The 24,057-nt window shown below is 43.3% G+C and overlaps 1 long non-coding RNA gene across 1 annotated transcript in view; it reads left to right on the top strand.

The window, feature by feature from the left end:
• LOC140917880 (uncharacterized) overlaps positions 1-6,832 on the top strand; it is a 42,229-nt gene extending 35,397 nt beyond the window's left edge. The window contains exon 4 of the long non-coding RNA XR_012161031.1: positions 6,786-6,832. This is a non-coding gene — a long non-coding RNA (uncharacterized lncRNA). The remainder of the gene's footprint in view (positions 1-6,785) is intronic.
• The last annotated feature ends 17,225 nt before the right edge of the window (positions 6,833-24,057 follow it).

Consider the following 24,057-nt stretch of genomic DNA (forward strand, 5'->3'; position numbering starts at 1 on the left):
CAGAATAGGCAGAGACCTGAGTCATAGCCTATTTGAACTTAGGTTTGGGTATGTTTTCTTCAGGGCAATGACTCCTTGTTCTTTCCATTGGATGTCATTCAAAGTTGTATTCCACCCTGGTCATTTTCAATAATGCTGGTATCCCACTGGTTGTAATTCATTATGACCATGTGTAATCAAAGAAAGAACAATCACCATCCTTAACTGACTATACTATTAAGTACAGTAATCTATGTTAAAAGAAAATGTAGATTGCAAAGTCAAGCCCTTGAGTTAGGAAATGCCAAGTTTACAGTAGTATTGCATGTCTATCCTGTGCACTGAATGAGGAAGGGGTCCTGTGGGAAGAAAACAGTATGTGATGATATAACTGAAAACTGTCAGTGCATATATACAAAAGGGCAGAATTAAAGTTGAATAGGCAGCTATGAAATCTGGTATTTCTTAATTTGAGTGCTTGTCTTTGCAACGTAAATCATTTTAGTTTTTGTATGTAATTTCCTAAAATGATTTTTGTTTTGTTTTATCTCTTTAGCTGTGCCAGCTAGGGTGACCAGATAGCAAGTGTGAAAAATCAGGATGGTGGGGGAGGGCAGGGGCAGGGTACTATGCAAGACAAAGCCCCTAATATTGGGATGGTCCTGATAATATTAGAGGCTTTGTCTTATAAAGGACCCTATTACCCCCAGCTTCAGACATCAGTTATATTTGAACTCTAAACCTTCAGCATTGCAGCACATGCTTCTACCACTTGCATCACGTGCATCCGACGAAGTGGGTGTTCACCCATGAAAGTTTATGCTCCAATATGTCTGTTAGTCTATAAGGTGCCACAGGACTCGTTGCTGCTTTTACAGATCCAGACTAACATGGCTACCCCTCTGATACGTTCTACCACTTGGAGCTACAGGACTAAATACATTTGCTAGCAGCAGGAAAAGGCAGTTATCCTAGGATGTGGGATGGGATGCCTGGCCATGTGTTGGGTCCCAGGGGTTGTCTGGAGTATCTGGTTCACATAATTTCCCTCCCTCCCTACTCCCCACCCCCCAGAAGCTGGGGGAGGTTTTGCCCCATGTGGTGCACGCAGGGGATAGATGGCTCCCCAGGACCATGTGCTGCATACAGGGAGCTCAACTGATTTCCCTCCCATGCCCCACGGCTACAGCTAATCTGTTGGTTTCTGGTGCAGCATCCATGGCTGAAGCTGCTTTGGGCTAGCCGTAGCTTGGTCTATTTCTGTTATTTTGGCATGCTACCAAAGTTTTCCTGAGGAATAGAAGTTACAGCAGGAAATGGTGACTTTTATTTTCTGTTTATATCTCAGCCAAACCTGAATTGAATTTTCATGGACAGGAAAGGCATTTCTTGAGCCAAAGTGCTTTCCCTCTGCTGAATTTCAAAGGCTTGCTGCAAATAAAGAAGGTGTTAGAGGGATAGATTATTCACTGTAGGAACTCTTCCAAAACATTTACTGATGACACTTGATCAGGAAATCAATGGGGCAGAGAAAATTGCTCTGGATGATTTCCTAGTGTTCTTGGGTAGTTACATAGTGAATCATTTAATCAGTAATACAAAATACTGTGTGTAGTGTTGTAAACTGTTCCTCTGAGCTTTTTAGAGATCAGTAATCATTCTACATTCATGGGTAAGCTCTGCTTTGGTTTGAATATCTGTCAAAGAAGATCATAACGCAGGCCAGCTGCAGTCATGAAAGCGATAACGTAGTTTAGGGACAGCGAAACATGGAACGTTAGCAGCCTACGGTAACAACTCTGATTTGTCCTTATTCCATACAATTTGCAAGCGAAGTGGGTTGACGCAGTGTATCGACTTTTCACCCAGTCAATCTGTTGCTTTAGTTCTAGTATGCATTGCAGAGCTGGAGATTTTTTAACGGGTTTGTTCCATCTGTATGGGCAGATGAAAGCAGAATCCAAGCCTGGTGGTCTGAAAGGCCTAACACAGTAGCGAGTCAGTGAGAAATTATGATGGATTGTGAAAAGCCATATATGTGCTGAGTAGGGGAGAAGGTGGGAGTATGTATGTGACCTACGTGTTACCTCAAACTCCAGTTTTGTGTCATGAAAATGTTTTTGGGTACTGGTGGACTAAACTGTCTCCAATGTCAGTTGGATCTTGTTTCAGAGTAGCAGCTGAAGTGAGCTGTAGCTCACGAAAGCTTATGCTCAAATAAATTTGTTAGTCTCTAAGGTGCCACAAGTCCTCCTTTTCTTTTTTTAGTTGGATCTTGGGAATTGTTCACCCCTAGAATCTCTCAATCTACAATTGTTAAATTTTCTGCAGTTTGCCAAGACTGGTTTTAAGAAAAAATGTCTTTGTCACGTTATAGATAGAGTGAGGGAGGGCTTAGAAAATGTGCAGAGTTAGCCAGTGTAGTCCAGCTACAGAATCTGACAGAGGAGTAGTTTTACTTTACAAAACTTTAAACAGAATTTACATCAACAAGTGAAGAGGAAGGAGTCACTCAAAGTGAAAAAGACCCACTCAAGCTGAAAATGTTTCCAGACTGGAACAGAATTCTTCTTTTTACAGACTTCCTAGCTAACTCATTTACTGCTAACATCTGTTCTCACCCACTGATCGCTAAGGAGCTATTTTTATAAAGCAAAGAATAAATATGAAAATGCCGTGTATGTTCATATAAGTACCATATATTCTGCAGATTTGATTAGACATTATGTATTCAAATTTGAACTATGGCAAGTGGCCTCCTTCATATTAGTCCATATAAATATATTATTGTATTATTTTGGAAAAAGTATGTGATCATGTAACTAGACTGAATGTACAATGCAGAAAAACAGGAGGGTCCTGCCACATCACTACATACTTTTACTTTTGGGTATAGGCAGAATTTAAGCTAACTACCTGACTTGTATGACTTTTGCAGCTAATTATATAAAAGAATGTAACAAAGCCCAAAGTCTATAGTATAATGTACATATGAAATGTTTTAAATATCATTTAAACTTTCTGGATGAAGAAAAGATGAGATTTATATATCGAAACCAGTGCTTAGGGCCCAATCCAGTGCCTATCAAAGTCAATGGGACTCTCTCCACTAATTTCAGTTGGCATTGTAACATAACTTCAGATCCACTGGCAGGTGCTATATAAAAATCTAAGCTAGTTAGCTGTCATTGATATTCATCTCTGTGGAGGGAAATTTTAACGGTTAGCCTTAACCAAACAGGCACTTGAACTGCATGTGAGATCTAAGCAGAGACATGCCATTACTATTAAACATTGTGAAGATATAAACAATGAATCCATAATGACAGTACTTTGTACAGAAGTGATGTAAGTGAACAATGGGGCACTCCATTAGAAGGGCTTCAGTCTGGTCTATGAAAAGCCACAGAGTAATTTTCTCTAAACTAAGAAAGCAGCCAGTTCAATAGTATTTTAATAATTGTATCGACATGATTTTATGACAGCTGGTGCTTGCTGGCTATATTTGGTAGAACAAAGAAGGGCTTTGGGTCATAAATGAAAAGCACGTTGGTGGGAAATAATGTGACATGGAATTTCTGTGAGCCTGACGTTAGTCCGTCTGCTCTCTGCTCTCCCCAAAGTTCTGCCTCTAATCCTCTTCTCATCACTCTGCTCTTTACTCCAAAAGGCTTACTGTTAATTTCCTCCAGTGAGTAGGGACTTGGTGTGGATGGTGGGAAGATCTTCTTTTAGCTAATTACATTTGGGTGGGGGTGGATGGAAATATAGACTGCTGTCCACCAAGTGCCATGGCATTCAGCCTTTCCTTTCCCCCTCCAAAAATAAAATAACAAAACAAACAGACAAGCTGATATGCTCTAAACTTCTTTCATTTCCCCTTTTTTTTCAAACTTTTTTAGTATGTTTCATTAAATCACCAATAAATTCCATGATTCAATCTACTGAAGGCTGAGAATAAGACTGCGTAAAGGAGGCTTTTAGTTTTACAGTGAAATATCTGATAGGAGAAAAAAATCTGATAGAAAAATATGGATGCTCCAAACTCAGGGTGCATGGTCAGTTTACTCAGATTTACAGTGTAATACCTTCCATGAATCAGCCACTGGTGTTTATTGCTTTTGTATTTGAGAACAAGAATGATCTGATTGCTTCATTCATTTGGGTATAATGTAGGGGTATACACCTGTATGGAACCTCATGGAGATGAGATCTGTCTGGTATTTTGCACAGACTCATGAAATGCGTGCAGTCCATGCTTCCAAGACAAAATATTGCAGTGCTGTGTAGCTGTTATGCATGAATTTAACAAGAGAAGCTCTCTGTAACCAGTCCTGCATGGTGGAAAAGTTGGTATTTCTACTATATTTCCTAGCCAATACATCTATTTTTTGCTGCCACTTGTTGGTGAGATCACAGATCCCTTGTAATGCAACATTACTTTTACTATTTAACATGTTTTTACAGTAGTGCTTAAGGGCCAACAAAGAGTGCGTTCCCGTTGTGCAAGGCACTGTACAAACACAAAGTAGCAGATAGTTCCTGCCCTGCACAGCTTACAATTTAATGGGATAAAATGTGGAAATACACCAAAAATTTTTTTGCCAACCTTAGATGACATTCAATACCCAGCAAGTGGACTGAGTAGGAACTGCAAAAACCCAGGGGATCTGACCTCTAAGGTGTAAAACCAAATAGAAGACCTATAAATATACTCCACTACCCTACTCCAGCACTGATCTATAGCAGGAATACAAAAAAGTAGCCGGAGAAGCATGCCACCATGTTCAATAAACCTTGTAATTGAGATGGAGAATTTCCAGTAAAGGTATATGGATGGATGCCAGAAAAAACTGTTTAGTTCCCACCTTTAAGAGCTTAAGGAGATCCTCTGAAACTGTTAGTATGGCCAGGTTGCCACAGAGCATTGTGCTATTATTTCCTATTTTTGATGCTGTGATAAAGGAAGGGAGGGAGGGGTAGCTTCCTTTTATGGACACCCAGCCAGCCAGTTAGCTATAAAGTCCCTCTTGGTGGCTGCTCTCTGCTTGCTTTACCTGTAATGGGTTAAAAAGTTTCTTGGTAAAGGAAAGGGAGTGGGCACCTGACCAAAAGAGCCAATGAGAAGCCTAGAACTTTTAAAATTGGGGGAACAAAAGCATTTCCTTTGTCTGTTGTTCTCTCTGGGCTGAAGAGACAGGGGCAGCGGTAATGCTGTAAAAAGTTTGGACCAGGTATGAAAAATCATCTTCCATACCTAGAATGATTCATTGGGACAGGGAATGTTTAGATAGATGCGATCAGGTTTATTTCTTTATTTTGGCTTGTGGATTCCTCTGTGCTAAGCTTGGGTATTTTTGTTTTCTTTTGTAACGTTAAGCTGGACCCCAGGGAGCCATTCCTGGTGTTTAACCCTTTTCAGTTGCTCTATTTAAAATCTAGCAGAAGCCTAAGTTCCAGACGTATTTTCTTTCTTTTGTTTTTAATAAAATTTACCTTTTTTTTTTTTTAGGAACAGGATTGGATTTTTGGTGTCCTAAGAGGTTGTGTGTATGTTTTTCAATTAGCTGGTGGCAACATCTGGGTTTCCCTTTTGTTTGTTTTCTTTCTTGGCTTCCCCGGTGTGTGTGTGTGTGTGTGTGTGTGTGTGTGTGTGTGTGTGTGTAAAAGCTGAGGGGCCTCAGGGAAAACTTCCCAAGTGAGTTTTTTCCAGGATATGCAAGAGGCAGTTTTTCACTTGGGTGGTGGCAGCATTTACCAAGCCAAGATCAGAGAAAAGCTGTAACCTTGCGAGTTTACTACAAGCCTGGAGTGGCAAGTATTAATTTTTAAAATCTTTGCAGTCCCCCACCTTCTGCACTCGAAGTGCCAGAGTGAGGAATCAGCCTTGACAGATGCTGACAATGTCTCTCCTGGAGTCACCAACAAAACTGGAAAAATTGAATTCTGCTACAATGTAATTGGCAGTAAACTCTCACTGAAGCACCACTTCCATTTCTATTTTGACTAGGATGACTCAATTCTGTGGTTTGTTCAATTAAACAGGCACAGTGGCATGGCTCTGGATGTCAGTTATCCATTCAAAATCAGCAAATCTGGCATTGGAGTATAGGATAATCTATGTTCTCCGGAAATAGTGCAAACCCGTGTTTTTATTGCTTAGTTTACTATCATTTTCTCTACTTATGCGTTGCCTCCATTCTCCAGAGGGTCAAACTGTGTGCCTTTCATTACACCTGAACCATCCCTGCCCTGATCTGTCGCCAGTCCACACCTTGTAGGGTGTCATGCATCATGTCCCTGGAGCATGGTTATATTCTTAAACATGTAGGACCAAATCCACTTGCTATTGTAACTCCTTGGAAGGAAATGGTGATACGGCTGTGATGAGATTAACCTGTAGAATATTATTTGAGAACAGAAAGCAGAAAAATGTTGCACACATTTTATTGCAGTATTTATTTATTAGGCACAGGTGTCATGAACTGGAATGAAATGCCATTGATAAATAATAAATTAGGAAAGTGGGGTAAGAAAAATAACTACAAATAAAAAAAAAGTCATCATTCTAGTTGTTGGAAAAATAAGGATCCAATTCTGATCATCTCTTCATTGGCCTACCTTATTTGAAATCAGAGGAGTCACTGACCCAACAGGAATTTGTTTTTGTTTGCAGTGTGCAAAGCTTCCTCTTTCCATTCTGCTGTGCAACATTTCCCCTCTAATTGTTTAGATTATTTCCATTTGAAATATTGTGTTCTTATATCATTGTATAAATCTATGTCACATTATGCATTGCTCTGCAGGAAAGCCACTGCATACGAATACATGGAGAGCACAGCTGTTGTCACAGGGGAGACAATAGCACTCTAAATTTAGAGGTAGGTGATATTTTTCAACCAGGTTCACTGACTAAAAGGATAGCTTTTCATATTACTGATGATTCATAATGATTTTCTATGTGGTGTAGAAAGTACAGGTCCTTACAAGCTCTTATAATAGGTAGCAAGCCTGTTAAGTAAAAAGAAAAGGGGTACTTGTGGCACCTGAGAGACTAACATATTTATTAGAGCATAAGCTTTTGTGAGCTACAGCTCACCTCATCGATGCATACAGTGGAAAATATAGAGGAGAGATTTTATATACACAGAGAACATGAAACAATGGATGTTACCATACAGACTGCAACAAGAGTGATCAGGAAAGGTGAGCTATTACCGGCAGGAGAGTGGGGGGGGATGGACGGGGAGACCTTTTGTAGTGATAATCAAGGTGGGCCATTTCCAGCACTTTACAAGAACAGTAGGAGGGGAAATAAACAAGGGGACATAGTTTTACTTTGTGTAATGACACATCCACTCCCAGTCTTTATTCAAGCCTCAGTTAATTGTATCCAGTTTGCAAATTAATTCCAATTCAGCAGTCTCTCGTTGGAATCTGTTTTTGAAGTTTTTTTGTTGAAGAATTGCCACTTTTAGGTCTGTAATCGAGTGACTAAAGAGATTGAAATGTTCTCCGACTGGTTTTTGAATGTTATAATTCTTGACGTCTGATTTGTGTCCATTTATTCTTTTACATAGAGACTGTCCAGTTTGGCCAATGTACGGCAGAGGGGCATTGCTGGCACATGATGGCCTATATCACATTGGTAGATGTGCAGGTGAACGAGCCTCTGATAGTGTGGCTGATGTGATTAGGCCCTATGATGGTGTCCCCTGAATAGATATGTGGACACAGTTGGCAACGGGCTTTGTTGCAAGGATAGGTTCCTGGGTTAGTGTTTTTATTGTGTGGTGTGTGGTTGCTGGTGAGTACTTGCTTCAGGTTGGGGGGCTGTCTGTAAGCAAGGACTGGCCTGTCTGCCAAGATCTGTGAGAGTGATGGGTTGTCCTTCAGGATAAGTTGTAGCTCCTTGATGATGCGTTGGAGAGGTTTTAGTTGGGGGCTGAAGGTGATGGCTAGTGGCTTTCTGTTATTTTCTTTGTTGGGCCTGACTGTAGTAGGTAACTTCTGGGTACTCTTCTGGCTCTGTCAATCTGTTTCTTCACTTCAGCAGGTGGGTATTGTAGTTGTAAGAACGCTTGATACAGATCTTGTAGGTGTTTATCTCTGTCTGAGGGGTTGGAGCAAATGCGGTTGCATCTTAGCGCTTGGCTTTAGACAATGGATCGTGTGGTGTGGTCTGGATGGAACCTGGAGGCATGTATAATGGTCAGTAGGTTTCTGGTATAAGGTGGTGTTTATGTGACCATCACTTATTAGCACCATAGTGTCCAGGAAGTGGATCTCTTGTGTGGACTGGTCCAGGCTGAGGTTGATGATGGGATGGAAATTGTTGAAATCATGGTGGAATTCCTCAAGGGCTTCTTTTCCATGGGTCCAGATGATGAAGATGTCATCAATGTAGCGCAAGTAGAGTAGGGGCATTAGGGGCGAGAGCTGAGGAAGTGTTGTTCTAAGTCAGCCATAAAAATGTTGGCATACTGTGGGGCCATGGGGGTACCCAGGGCAGTGCCGCTGTCTTGAAAGTATACATTGTCCCCAAATGTGCAATAGTTATGGGTGAGGACAAAGTCACAAAATTCAGCTACCAGGTTTGCCATGACATTATCAGGAATACTGTTCCTGATGGCTTGTAGTCCATCTTTGTGTGGAATGTTGGTGTAGAGGGCTTCTACATCCATAGTGGCTAGGATGGTGTTTTCAGGAGGATCACTGATGGATTGTAGTTTCCTCAGGAAGTCAGTGGTGTCTCGAAGATAGCTGGGAGTGCTGGTTGCGTAGGGCCTGAGGAGGGAGTCTACATAGCCAGACAAACCTGCTGTTAGGGTGCCAATGCCTGAGATGATGGGGCGTCCAGGATTTCCAGGTTTATGGATCTTGGGTAGCAGATAGAATACCCCTGGTCGGGGCTCTAGGGGTGTGTCTGTGCGGATTTGTTCTTGTGCTTTTTCAGGGAGTTTCTTGAGCAGATGGTATAGTTTTTTTTGGTAACCCTCAGTGGGATCAGAGGGTAATGGCTTGTAGAAAGTGGTGTTGGAGAGCTGCCTAGCAGCCTCTTGTTCATATTCCGACCTATTCATGATGACGACAGCACCTCCTTTGTCAGCCTTTTTGATTATGATGTCAGAGTTGCTTCTGAGGCTGTGGATGGCATTGTGTTCTGCATGGCTGAGGTTATGGGGCACATGATGTTACTTTTCCACAATTTCAGCCTGTGCACATCGGCGGAAGCACTCTATGTAGAAGTCCAGTCTGTTGTTTCGACCTTCAGGAGGAGTCAACCCAGAATCCTTCTTTTTGTAGTGTTGGTAGGAAGGTCTCTGTGGGTTAGTATGTTGTTCAGAGGTGTGTTGGAAATATTCCTTGAGTCGGAGATGTCGAAAATAGGATTCTAGGTCACCACAGAACTGTATCATGTTCGTGGGGGTGGAGGGGCAGAAGGAGAGGCCCCGAGATAGGACAGATTCTTCTGCTGGGCTAAGAGTATAGTTGGATAGATTAACAATATTGCTGGGTGGGTTCAGGGAACCACTGTTGTGGCCCCTTGTGGCATGTAGTAGTTTAGATAGTTTAGTGTCCTTTTTCTTTTGTAGAGAAGCAAAGTGTGCGTTGTAAATGGCTTGTCTAGTTTTTGTAAAGTCCAGCCACGAGGAAGCTTGTGTGGAAGGTTGTTTTTTTATGAGAGTATCCATTTTTGAGAGCTCATTCTTAATCTTTCCCTGTTTGCTGTAGAGGATGTTGATCACGTGGTTCCGCAGTTTCTTTGAGAGTGTGTGGCACAAGCTGTCAGCATAATCTGTGTGGTATGTCGGTTGTAACGGATTTTTTACCTTCAGTCCTTTTGGTATGATGTCCATCTGTATGCATCTGATGAAGTGAGCTGTAGCTCAAGAAAGCTTATGCTCTAATAAATTTGTTAGTCTCTAAGGTGCCAGAAGTACTCCTTTTCTTTTTACGGATACAGACTAACACGGATGCTACTCTGAAGCCTGTTAAGTGTCACTTTTCTAGAGAGGGGATTAAATAGTTTTCAGGGCTCTTTACTCGTGTTCTGCATAAAGTTTACTTCACAGGATGAGTGACTTAATCCTGTTATCAGCAGGACTTCCTGCAAATATAAATCTGTCTGCTGGTAACTGTTGTATTAATTCAGATGGCTATATGAGCCCAACAAATCAAAAATCTTAACAAGAATTGTCACTGTCCCACATTAAACAGTGTTAAACAAGGTTTGGGGTTTGGTATACAGAGACCTCAGCCTGTTTTGTACCCCAGCAAACACTCCATTAAACATAATTTAAATCTGTTGATAAAGACACAGAAAAGGAAAACAGTTAAACCATTTGAAATGTAAAGTATTAAAGATGGCTTCTATTTTAACAACCTCCTTTGTTCACTCTCCCTGTAGCCAGAGAGAGTTTCTGGGCACGTCTACACTGGAAAAGTTGCAGTTCCGGCGTTGCTCAGAGAGCGCAGAAGGGAAACCGCTGTTGTGTGTTCACACTGACTGCTGCCTGCGCAATAGCGTGTTCACACTTGCGGCACTTGCAGTGCTATTTGGAGCGGTGCACTCTGGGCACCTATCCCACAGAGCATCACTTTCTCATTTGCTGCTAAGATTTGTGGGAAGGTGGAGGGGGTCCCGGGGCATCCTGGGTCCAGTCCCAATGCCCCGTGATGCATTGCTTCGTATCCCAGCAATCCCTGTGCTTCCATCCACATTTGGCACCATCTTTCAATGGTTTGTGTACTGCGTGCCCTGCCTCTTTCAGGCTGCAGGAATGGACCCCAAACTGTTGACGAATATGCTACTCGCTCTGACCAACACGTCATGACTGGCAGTGGAGTTTATTCCTTAAACTACAAAGTCAAGAGGAGTGTAACATTGATCTCGCCACGTGTACTAGCTACGACACGAGATTGCTTGTGGCTTTCACGGAGTGCTGACCACAGTGGAACACTGCTTTTGGGCTCGGGAAACAAGCACTGAGTGGTGGGATCACATCGTCATGCACATCTGGAATGACGAGCAATGGCTGCAGAACTTTCGCATGAGTAAAGCCACATTCATGGGACTGTGTGATGTGCGAATCTAGAGGGACTTGAGGGACAGTGTGTTTGGTCTGTTTCTGTGAGAGTCATGTGTCTGGGCTGTAGGCCCCAGAACAGAGTAAGCGAGACAGGTCTGTTTGTGCCTTGATGAGGGCCATGTGGCTCTGGGTCATAGGTCTCTGATCAGCCCTGGTGTTTGAAGTCTGAGTGGTTTATCACTCATCTGGTAGTGAGGGGATGGATCCAACACCCAACAGTCATTGTGCACTTGCTCAGCCTGTTGTTGAACCGCTCCTTGCTTCTGTCAAGTTGCCCCATGTATGGCTTCATAAGCCACAGCATTAAGGGGTAGGCGGCGTCTCCAAGGATCACAATGGGCATTTCGACTTCCCCTACAGTGATCTTCTGGTCCAGGAAGAAAGTCCCTGCTTTCAGCCTCTTGAACAGGCCAGTTACAAAAGATGCTTGCATCATGCACCTTTCCAGACCAGCCTGCATTAATGTCCGTGAAACATCCACGGTGATCCACATGCGCCTGGAGAACCATTCAGAAATACCTCTTGTGATTAATGTACTTGGTGGCTAGGTGGTCTGGTGCCAGAATTGGAATGTGCGTGCCATATAACTTCCCCTCTACAGTTAAGGAAGCCCATTTGTGCAAAGCCATCCACAATGTCACACACTTTGCCCAGAGTCACAGTCTTTTGGAGCAGGATGTGATTAATGGCCCTGCACACTTCCATCAACACAAGTCCAACAGTCGACTTTCCCACTCTGAACTGGTTAGCAACCGATTGGTAGCGGTCTGGAGTAGCCAGCTTCCACAGTGCAATCGCCACATGCTTCTCCAACGACAGGGCAGCTCTCATTGTCATGAGAGAATCACACAGAGGCCTCTGGAAATTTTCACTACATGCATCTGACCAAGTGGGTATTCACTCACGAAAGCTTATGCTCCAATAGGTCTGTTAGTCCATAAGGTGCCACAGGACTCTTTGCCAAAGTTTATAGTGTTGATGTAGTATACCTACATGTTGGTAAGGCATTTAACTTGGTACTGCATGACATTTTGATTAAGAAACTAGAATATGAGTTTTAATACAGCCAGATGTAAAGTCCTACATTTAGGAACAAAGAATGCAGACCATATTTACAGGACCATACTTCCTATTCTAGGAAGCAGTGCCTCTGAAAAAGACTTGGAAAGGCTTGGTGGATAATTAGCTAAACATTGGCTCTCAGTGAGGTGCTGTGGGCAAAAGGGGTACAACAATGTATAACAGGGAATATTGAGTAGGAGTAAAGAAGTTATATTACCTTTGTACAACTGCTACTGGAATGCTGTGTCCAGTACTGATGTTTGCAATTCAAGAAGGATGTTGCAAAGTAGGAGAAGGTTCAGAGAAGAGTCATGAAAATAATTAAAGGATTGGAAAATATAGTGAAAGACTTAAGGAGCTCAATCTATGTAGCTTATCAAAGAGAAGGTTAAAGAGTGATTTTATCAGTTTATAAGTACCCACATGTGGAACAAAACTGATAATAGAAGATTCTTCTATCAGACAAAGGTATAACAAGATCCAATGGCTGGAAGTTGAAGCTAGACTAGAAACAAAGCACATTTTTTAACAGTGAGGGTAGTTAACCATTGGAACAGCTTATCTAGGGATGCAGTGGATTTTCCATCACTGGAAATTTGTAAAGCAAGCTTTTCTAGAGAAAGAGACATTAGTTCAAAGAGGTGTTAATTCAGGAAATCATATGACTTGGGTTATGCATTAGGTTTAACAGATGATCACAATGGTCCCTTCTGGCCTTGTTTGTAGAAATACATAGCAATGAAAAACATGATAAAAGGTCATTTGGTAACAAACTTAGAAAAGAGGGACCAAATATAGAGCATTTGGGCTAGACTGTGCACATACTCCTGCGTTTGGTCCATATTGTCCGAGGCTGAATATTGGAAGCATTATTTGTGGTGTGCTCCCTAAAGTGCACCCTTTGTGGAGCCCCTACCCCTTATAGCCAATCAGATCTTCAGTGCAGAACTGGGATGGAACCGTGGTTCCTACTACTGCCTTTCCCTGTCCTAACTCCTTGGAGCACTGCATGCCCCTGGCAGCATAGTTAGGGAGAAGTCCCGGTGCTTTCCTGATCACAGGGACTACAGTTCTGCCCAGCCTTTATGTAGCTGCACAAGGGGCATAGGTGCCTTACTCCCTCTTCCACCACTGTGCATCTGAATAAGAAGACCCAGGAGCAATGTAAGGCACAGATTAGAAGAAGTAGAGGATTAGTCATATCAGGAGACAGGCTTAGAGTTTGGGACAAAATCTTTGTTTAAAATGGAGCATAGCTTTCTGAATCCCTTAATCTTAATGGGACCTGGGAGAGAACTGTGGAAGGCAGCTGCATACACAGCTGGTGATTGCCTTTTGTTCAATTTAAAAACAAGCTTGTTACCTGTGTACTCCTATTTTACCCAGTATAAGAAAGCTATATTCTGGCATGGGTATAGGACAGATAACTGTTTTTTAAATAGTGTACCTGGAAGTCCCATTTGTGCTTTGTGCTTTGTTTGAAGAGCAGTCTGCCAATGCAGATTAAATAGGTGCATAACTTACTTGTAGAAGAGGATTCAAAAGATATACTTAGTTCGAGGTGTTTGAAGGGCTGCGGTATTAGTTGACTCTTGCCCCTTTTTCCAACATGAGTACCACCCTTCGGCCAAGCAGTAGCAGAATTCTGGGACTTGTTCCCAGGATTGTTCCATCAGGGGAGGAATTGGGCCTTGAAGAAAGAGGAGGTAGCATGAGCTCCCCCATTGCAGATATCCATCAGGATAATCTTGAAGATACTGTGAATTTGGAGGGGTTAGTAGTGTGGGTTCTATATACCCACAGGACAGAACCCCCCACTCAGAGGGCTTCCATGGAGCTAGAGGAAGGATGCCTCCTAAATTCATCCTCCCTCATTCCAACAAGTTGCTTTTTTGAGACTTAAGTTTTTATGTTGCAATAGCACCTGAAGGCCTCAGCCAGGTTATCCTGCGCAAACTTTAATTTATTAGGTGGTCAGACCATATGGGCAGAGAAGAAAGTTCAGATCTTAGAGATGTTGTGCAGGAAGAATTGGTAAGATCTGGATGCATGGGTCATAGGAGAGGGCTGATTAGTCAAGATTGGTCTTGAGTGACATGGTGGCAGTGAACAGTGATAGAGGAAGGGGGCTTCAGGGCAAGATCAGGAGCTCTGTTTTGGCCATGTTCAGCTTCAGTTGAGGATGGGAGATGGAAATGTTAAAACTGGACAAGATTTTAAGCTTGGCTGGAGGGAGACAGAACCAGAGAAGAGAGAGCAATTGAGACATCAGTACAAAAATGCTCGTCTGCAAATGAAGTCACACAGCGATAGGGAGTAGAAGGGTAAGGGGGGTACAGAGATGGAGCTACAAGGGATCCCCACCAAGAGAGAAGCAGAGGAGGCCCACCAAAATGAGCCTGTGAAGGAGCAGTCTGAAAGGTAACCAGGAGAGGATGGAGTTATGAAAGCCCAGGCATGACAGGATTTAGAGAATTGCAGCTCTTGTCCCATCCTTCCCAGTTATTTATATAGGGCATGATTTAGCCCTTGAGAACAGATTTATTACAAATAGGTCAGAACAGCTCCTTTGAGATGATCTTGTCAGGGCATAGTCTGTGGGCTCTAATGAGGAAATCTGACACAGTGGGTGCCTTGAGTTCCCATCTAGAATAGAACTGTTACGTAGTCTTGTCATATGGCTTCAGGTCAAAATATATATTTAAAATGTAGCTAAAGCTCATGGGCTTTGTTTAGTTTCTTGCATGTTGAACTCCTAGGAATATGCTCCATGTTATCATGGTTTTATTGCTGTTAAACTGCATTTTTTTAACCTTAAGTCATAGGTTAGCATTTTGTCTTTTCAGTTTCCTGAATGGTGCATAAGAGGTCATTAATATGTGCATGAAGGACATTAAGCCGTATTGTGTATTGCTTCCAAGTTAATGCCTGGTACCATACTTTAATCAGTACAAAATTCACTGTTATCTTAAGAACAATTGTGCATGCAGCCATAGTGTCCCAGGGCCTAGGGTAGAGAGCCTAGGACTGAGGGTAGAGATCATGAATCTTGAGTCTATTCCCAGTTTTGCCACTTATACAGCTTAGTTTCCCCATCGAAAGGAGGGTGACTTACTCACCTTTGTGAAGTGCTTTATTTATGGATGAGTGCTATGTATTATGTTGCGTGTATGATTTTATACTACAGCTCTTACTTATGTGAGTGGTCTTTACCCATAAGCAGTCCAATTGACTTCAATGACCTACTCCCACAAGGGCTGCAGAAGCAAGCTCTTTAATTTCAAACTCATTTTTGGTATTTAAGGCTATACCAAATGTGATTATGTACATAGATCCATATGCTCTGCTTCTCCAGTCATAAGTAACATACTCACTCCACACTCATGCTAATAATCATTGTACCACAAGTGCCTCATCCTGTAATCTCTTGCTCTGTTTGTATATTAGACAGCAAACTGGCTGGCTGGCATATTTAGTACTCTGAGTTGAACCATAGAGAACAAAGTTTCATTACGCTTTCCCAGCATAGCCAAATGGTAAGTGCACTTTTCCTGTCCTAACAGGAGACAGTGGAAGTTTAAGAATACCAGGCAAGTCATGTTCGATTCATGAGCAGAGCTTGGAATGGCATAGCCATTGTGACAAAGTTCCTTCTCTGCCTTGGTGGGTCCTGCGCTTATTGGTGGATTTGCTCGCCTCAGAGGTTCACGGCAGCCCTCAGTTTGGCCACATTCATGGCTCAAATCTGCCGTTCACTCGGTTAGCTCATCACTTGCCAGCATGGGGAAAAGGAAGAAGAACAATCCCCACAGTCTCTGCTGATCCACCTACTGGATCAGGGAACAGTCCAGAGACCTTTCCCTCTGGTGGAACCCACAGTCCAGGTCAACTCCTCCGGTATCAAGTAGGAAGTTGGGGGGATGAGGGATGGGGGGAACCTGGGCTCGCCCTCTACTCCGGGTTCCAGCCGAGGGCACTGTGGATTGCAGCTGTCTACAGTGGCTCCTGTAACAGCTGCGTGACAGCTACAGCTCCCTGGGCTACTTCCTCATGGCCTCCTCCCAACACCTTCTTTATTCTCACCACAGGACCTTCCTCCTGATGTCTGATAATGCTTGTAACTTCTCAGTCTTCCAGTAGTATGCCTTCTCACTCTCCGCTTCTTGTGCCTCTTGCTCCCAGCTCCTTGCACGCACACCACAAACTGAAGTGAGCTCCTTTTTTAAAAACCCAGGTGCCCTGATTAGCCTGCCTATCTTAATTGATTCTGGCAGCTTCTTGATTGGCTGCAGGTGTTCTTATCAGCCTGTCTGCCTTAATTGTTTCCAGAAAGTTCCTGACTGTTCTGGAACCTTCCCTGTTACGCTATCCAGGGAAAAGGGACTTACTTAACCTGGGGCTAATATATCTGCCTTCTAGCACTCTCTTGTAGCCATCTGGCCTGATCCTTTCACACCATATATAAGAAAAAAGTTCACTGAAAACTTCAGGATTATTGCTCAGGAAACTCAGAGTTCCACTGGCATAATCCAACGAAAGATTTAATTTGTCGGCTACATGGCACGTTTATTCATTTGTCATGACAACTTTCAGTAAACAGACATGTTGCAATGGGATGAAAGGGTTCCATTACTACAAAATACCATCTTGAGTAGGGATGAGTAAACTAGTTTTGCTTTTTCTCAAATATTTTCCAGTACTGTGATCTGAAAGTTTGATGTGAATTTATGTATTGGGATCTCATTCTCCTTTAGGGGGAGACTCAAGAAGGCAGAGGACAAAAAAAATCTAATGAATCTCTTGAGTGGAAAATGGAGCAGAGTTAAAAACAAGTGGGTTGTCTTGCAGGAACTGTTTTCTCCGTCTGCAAGAAAGGGAAGAAATTCTAGTGAAGAAATATAGAATGTAGAGCACTCAGGTGTGTGTGGGAGGTCCATCCCTGAAAAAATAGCATTGTTTTCCCTTCAGCTAGGGTAAATTGATCTGTTTAAATTGAATAAGTCTTGGAAATATGTTCAATATGAGAGAGGGGGAGAGAGAAAGAGGTGTGTTGGGGGAGGGAGTGGAGTTAATTAACTCCAACTAATTTTTCAATCCAGAATCCCGGTTCATCCATCCTGATTGCAGTCCTGTGCAGAGTTAAAGTATTTATCAGGAGCATGACCTGGCACAGAGACTCTTCTCTACTGAACTACATTGCAGACTGCAAGAAGAGTTCACCAGTTCTGTTAAGACTCACAACTGGAGACACAAGATGCATGCTGGCATACAGATTGGGCTCTAATGAGAGGATTAAAGAGCAAGCAATCCAGCCTCTGGAGAAAGAGCAGAGTTTGCATTTTCTGAGAAGCAAACAAAGTAACTTCAGAATTATTCAGTTTTCCTGCACTACTATGGTCTCCTGTCATTTTTACAGAAGCAGGTCCTTCTGTTATTTATCTTGCAGTCTGACACCCCTGTTACTAACTCTCAATAACAGCATGTTACAGCCCTTCAGAAATGTTCTGAGACACATGTCACAAAAGATAACAAATGGTTCTTTGTCTATTTATACAACAGCAGAAAAGCAATGACCAGAAACAAAATGAACATTTGGTAAGAGCATTTCTGGGCCCCCTCTGAAGTTGAGCTGGAATCAAAGCACTCTTGTTTCAGGAGACTACATAGGTAAAGTAGGTTACTCACTGTTTGGAGTCTCAGGAGCTCCCCTGCTGCGGCCAGCGTGCAGGCATGACATCCTGGTTAGTCTTAATGGCTGTAACATCTGAGATGCACCTACCAGAAGGAGGCTTATCTCTTATGATATGTTGTAAGTCCCTGGATTTCAATGGAATTATTCATTTCCACTATGTATATGAGAAGCAGATCCAATGTGTCCAGCCATTGGAAGGAGGATCCTCTTATTGGGTCATTGTTCTTATACTGAGGTAAATCTGCAGAAACACCATTGAAATCTCTTGAAGAGAGTTGAGTGAAGAAGGAGGAGCGATCATACTCTGATGCAGCAAGAACTATTTTCCTTAATATAACCCATAACCTAGACTGCCTCTATATTCTGTTAATAAATTTTCCTGTACTTCCTCCATTTGTGGAAGAAAATAACTTTCACCATCAACAAGCCTGTTTGCCTTTGATAAAAGAGGCACCTAAATACTGTGGCAGAGGAATGAGGAGACTGTGGGTCAGGTTCCCCTTCCATACCAGTATGACCCATAGACTTCAGAGTACTCAGGATTGATATACTAAATAAGGCCCCATTGGGTTTTTGGTTAGAGGTAATTAGACAGTATACTAGGAGATTAAGGAAATCACAGCATCCCCTGTACTATGTCACTTGCATGAATTTCTCAGACTACGTGGCTAGTCTTGTGACTGATTTCTCTAACCTCACAGGATGTTCACTCTTTGGCTGTTACCACATTCCTGTTGTAGATGCTGAGATTACATGGAAAGCTTCCACTAGACTGAGTTACATGGAGAGTCAGACTGGGTGAGACAAAAAGAGACTGAGTCAGAGAGGGAGGATGGTTCGTTCCCCATCTCCCAACAGTGTAAGAGAGATTGAGAAGGAAGCTAGTGCTTACATGCACAGTACACCACGGAAAAGGAAGAGGGATGCATGCATGCACAGAAAGGGGCCTGGTGGCTTCTCAAGGGTCTGGGCTCTTTAACCATTCCTTTTAGTACTGGGATTTCATATGCCTGTATCAGTCTTATTAGTGCTCTGGGGCTTTAGCTGGAAAGTGAGTTGTGATTCTTCCTTTCAAAGAGAAAACACTCTTTTGCAAAACAAATAACTCGTAGAAGAAAAAGCAGATGCTTGGTACCTGTTTTAGAAGGGGCTCTTGTGGAATGTCCTGATTTTAAGTGTCCTGGAGCTGTATATTTTTATACTGTCATTTTTCCATCATCGGGAATTATTTTTATGTAGTTTAACTAAAAGACTTAGGGCTCATCTACGTGTAAAAGGCTGCAGTGGCGCAGCTCCATTGTTGGCATAGGTAATCCACCTCCCCAAGAGGTGGTTGCTACATCAATGGGAAAAGACCTCCTGTCGACATAGTGCTGCTAAACTGAGAGTTAAGTTGGTATAACTGCAATGCTCAGGGGTGTGGATTTCGCCATCCTCGAGTGACAGAGTTATACCAGCAGAAGTTGCTAGTGTAGACCAAGCCATAGTCAGATACCTTCTGACTGTTACCGATGAGATCCATTTACACTCTTTTGGAAGTCAAATAGGGTCGCTTAAACCGATATCTCCTGCAGTTTGCAATTAATTATTTTGTGTTTTACAGCCTGTTTTCTGAAAGGATATTTTCCATAGCTCAGAAATAGGGCAGAATTTCAACTGAAAGAATTGTCAGTTACATCCCTGAAAGAGCTGATATCACCTATCTAGCAAATCCAGTGTTTACTGTATAACTGACAATTTGATGTCGCCTTCACTAAAGAGAGGAAAATGCCTTTTGGTGATGCACCACAGCTAAAAGCACCCAGAGTGGTGATACTGAAGCATAGAGAAGCACGTTTTTCAGGTCAATGGTTTCTGAATAATGTTTGGATGAACATGTAGCCTCATTTTCAAGAGTAGGAGACTGCAGCTTAAATATTTAACACTAAGGCCATGACAATTAGGTTTTGTAATGACCCAAACCACTCCCAATCTTTAATCAGGCCTAATTTGATGGTGTCCAGTTTGCAAATTAATCCCATTTCTGCAGTTTCACATTCGAGTCTGTTTTTGAAGTTTTTTTGTTGAAGAATTGCCACTTTTAGGTCTGTTATTGAGTGTCCAGGGAGATTGAAGTGTTCTCCTACTGGTTTTTGAATGTTATAATTCCTGATGTCAGAATTGTGTCCATTTATTCTTTTGCATAGAGATTGTTCAGTTTGGCCAATGTACATGGCAGAGGGACATTGCTGGCACATGATGGCATAGATCACATTGGTAGATGTGCAGGTGAATGAGCCCCTGATGGTGTGGCTGATGTGGTTAGGTCCTATGAAGGTGTTCCTTGAATAGATATGTGGACAGAGTTGGCACCAGGTTTGTTGCAGGGTTTGGTTCTTGGGTTGGTGTTTTTGTTGTGTGGTGTGAAGTTGCTGGTGAATATTTGCTTCAGGTTGGGGGTTGTCTGTAAGCGAGGACTGACCTGTCTCCCAAGGTCTGTGAGAGTGAGGGATTGTCCTTCAGGATAGGTTGTAGATCCTTGATGATGTGCTGGAGAGGTTTTAGTTGGGGGCTGTAGGTGACGGCTAGTGGCATTCTGTTACTTCCTTTGTTGGGCCTGTCCTGTAGTAGGTGACTTCTGGGTACCCTTCTGGCTCTGTCAATTAATTTGCAAACTGGACATCATCAAATTAGGCCTGAATAAAGACTGGGAGTGGTTGGGTCATTACAAAACCTAAACCTAATTTCCCCCATACTAATTTCCCCCTACTGTTGCTCACACCTTCTTGCCAACTGTTTGAAATGGGCCACTCTCATTATCACTAGAAAAGTGACTTTTCTTCCCTTGGTATCCTACTGTTAATTGAATTGTCTCATTAGTCTGACCTCTCACTTGGTAAGGCAACTCCCATTTTTTCATGTGCTGTGTATTTATACCTGCTACTGTATTTTCCACTCTGTGCATCTGATGAAGTGGGTTCTAGCCCACGAAAGCTTATGCCCAAACAAATTTGTTAGTCTCTAAGGTGCCGCAAGGACTCCTCATTGTTTTTGCTGATACAGACCAACACGGCTACCACTCTGAAATCTAAAGCTGTAAGGTGCTTCGGGTCTGCATACGTGTTCTTGTATCTGATATGTTTGCTATGGAGTGATGTGCTCAATGCACATATATTTCTTCATACCAGTTAAGTGTCTCCATTCCCTCTCAAAGTAATCTTTACCTTCTAAGGGTCTGGTCCTGTAAAGTGCTGAGCACTATGGAAGTGGATGGTGTTGAGCACCCCACAGGATTAGGTTCTTAATCTGCCTTAATCTCACTAAGAATCTGAATCTGAGAAGGCAGCTAGAGTCTTTGGGCCAAATTGACTCCTGTTCATAAGTGGATGCAATTCCATGCATAAATTAATTTTGGCCCTTTGGGTTAACATTGAAGTTTTCAGCACAGAAAGTTGTCTGTTTACTTACAGTGTATGTTCCACTACCTTGGTAGGACTATTCAAAAATAAAAATGTGCGGGGTGTGTGTTTGGGGACCTTTGGGGGGGCGGCATCCATCTAAGATATCTAGATTAAACCTTTGTAGTATAAATCTCTAGCTTCCAATCTTGCTGTACACAACACCAGGTCCCTGGAAACCAAGGTACCCCTAGTTCTCTTCCACTGAAGAACTTCAGTGTTTTGATAAGATTCTCTTGCAGTTGTGTTTTTCATTCATATATGGTAGCACAATACAATCAGACTGTATCTTTTGCTCAGCATTTTTTGTGTGCTGCTAGCTGTTTTCCATGCACTTTGGAACTTTGCTTCCCTATTCAATCTGCTAGAAACCAGAATTGGTAGCTTTCTAAGGGTATGTCTACACTACAAAATTAGGTCGAATTTATAGAAGTCGGTTTTTTAGAAATTGTTTTTATGTATTCGAGTGTGTGTGTCCCCACAGAAAATGCTCTAAGTGCATTAAGTGCATTAACTCGGCGGAGTGCTTCCACAGTATCGAGGCTAGAGTCGACTTCCGGAGCGTTGTACTGTGGGTAGCTATCCCACAGTTCCCGCAGTCTCCGCTGCCCATTGGAATTCTGGGTTGAGATCCCAATGCCTGATGGGGCGAAAACATTGTCGCGGATGGTTCTGGGTACATATCTTCAGGCCCCCGTTCCCTCTCTCCCTCCATGAAAGCAGCAGCAATTGTTTCGTGCCTTTTTTCTTGAGTTACCTGTGCAGATGCCATACCACGGCAAGCATGGAGCCCACTCAGGTAACCGTCACCGTATGTCTCCTGGGTGCTGGCAGACGTGGTACTGCATTGCTACACAGCAGCATCAACCCATTGCCTTGTGGCAGCAGATGGTACAGTAGGACTGGTAGCCGTCATCGTCATGTCCGAGGTGCTCCTGGTCGCCTCTGTGAGGTCGATCAGGAGCGCCTGGGCAGACATGGGCGCAGGGACTAAATTTGGAGTGACTTGACCAGGTCATTCTCTTTAGTCCTGCAGTCAGTCCTATTGAAGCATCTTATGGTGAGCAGGCAGGTGATACGGATTGCTAGCAGTCCTACTGTACCATCTTCTGCCAGGCAGGCAAGAGATGAGGATGGCTAGCAGTCGTACTGCACCATCTTCTGCCGAGCAGCCATGAGATGTGGATGGCTTGCAGTCCTTCTGCACCGTCTGCTGCCAGCCAAAGATGTAAAAGATAGATGGAGTGGATCAAAACAAGAAATAGACCAGATTTGTTTTGTACTCATTTGCTTCCCCCTCTCCCCCATCTAGGGGACTCATTCCTCTAGGTCACACTGCAGTCACTCACAGAGAAGGTGCAGCGAGGTAAATCTAGCCATGTATCAATCAGAGGCCAGACCAACCTGCTTGTTCCAATAAGAACAATTGCTTAGGTGCACTATTTCTTATTGGAACCCTCCGTGAAGTCCTGCATGAAATACTCATTGATGTAAAGCCACCCTCTTTGTTGATTTTAATTCCCTGTAAGCCAACCCTGTAAGCCATGTTGTCAGTCACCCCTCCCTCCATCAGAGCAACGGCAGACAATCATTCCGCGCCTTTTTTCTGTGCAGACGCCATACCAAGGCAAGGATGGAGGCCGCTCAGCTCACTTTGGCAATTAGGAGCACATTAAACACCACACGCATTATCCAGCAGTATATGCAGCACCAGAACCTGGCAGAGCGATACCGGGCGAGGAGGCGACGTCAGCGCAGTCACGTGAGTGATCAGGACATTGACACAGATTTCTCTGAAAGCATGGGCCCTGCCAATGCATGCATCATGGTGCTAATGGGGCAGGTTCATGCTGTGGAACGCCGATTCTGGGGCTCGGGAAACAAGCACAGACTGGTGGGACCGCATAGTGTTGCAGGTCTGGGACAATTCCCAGTGGCTGCGAAACTTTCGCATGCGTAAGGGCACTTTCATGGAACTTTGTGACTTGATTTCCCCTGCCCTGAAGCGCATGAATACCAAGATGAGAGCAGCCCTCACAGTTGAGAAGCGAGTGGCGATAGCCCTGTGGAAGCTTGCAACACCAGACAGCTACCGGTCAGTCGATAATCAATTTGGAGTGGGCAAATCTAGTGTGGGGCCTGCTGTGATGCAAGTAGCCCATGCAGTCCAAGATCTGCTGATATCAAGGGTAGTGACCCTGCGAAATGTGCAGGTCATAGTGGATGGCTTTGCTGCAATGGGATTCCCTAACTGTGGTGGGGCCATAGACGGAACCCATATCCCTATCTTGGCACCGGAGCACCAAGCCGGCGAGTACATAAACCGCAAGAGGTACTTTTCAGTAGTGCTGTAAGCTCTGATGGATCACAAGGGACATTTCACCAACATCAACGTAGGATGGCCGGGAAAGGTACATGATGCTCGCATCTTCAGGAACTCTGGTCTGTTTCAAAAGCTGCAGGAAGGGACTTTATTCCCAGACCAGAAAATAACTGTTGGGGATGTTGAAATGCCTATAGTTATCCTTGGGGACCCAGCCTACCCCTTAATGCCCTGGCTCAATAAGCTGTACACAGGCAGCCTGGACAGTAGTCAGGAGCTGTTCAACTACAGGCTGAGCAAGTGCAGAATGGTGGTAGAATGTGCATTTGGATGTTTAAAGGCACGCTGGCGCAGTTTACTGACTCGCTTAGACCTCAGCGAAACCAATATTCCCACTGTTATTACTGCTTGCTGTGCGCTCCACAATATCTGTGAGAGTAAGGGGGAGACGTTTATGGCGGGGTGGGAGGT

This window comes from Lepidochelys kempii, chromosome 10 (assembly GCF_965140265.1).
Source record: "Lepidochelys kempii isolate rLepKem1 chromosome 10, rLepKem1.hap2, whole genome shotgun sequence".
NCBI classification, from domain to species: Eukaryota; Metazoa; Chordata; order Testudines; family Cheloniidae; genus Lepidochelys; species Lepidochelys kempii.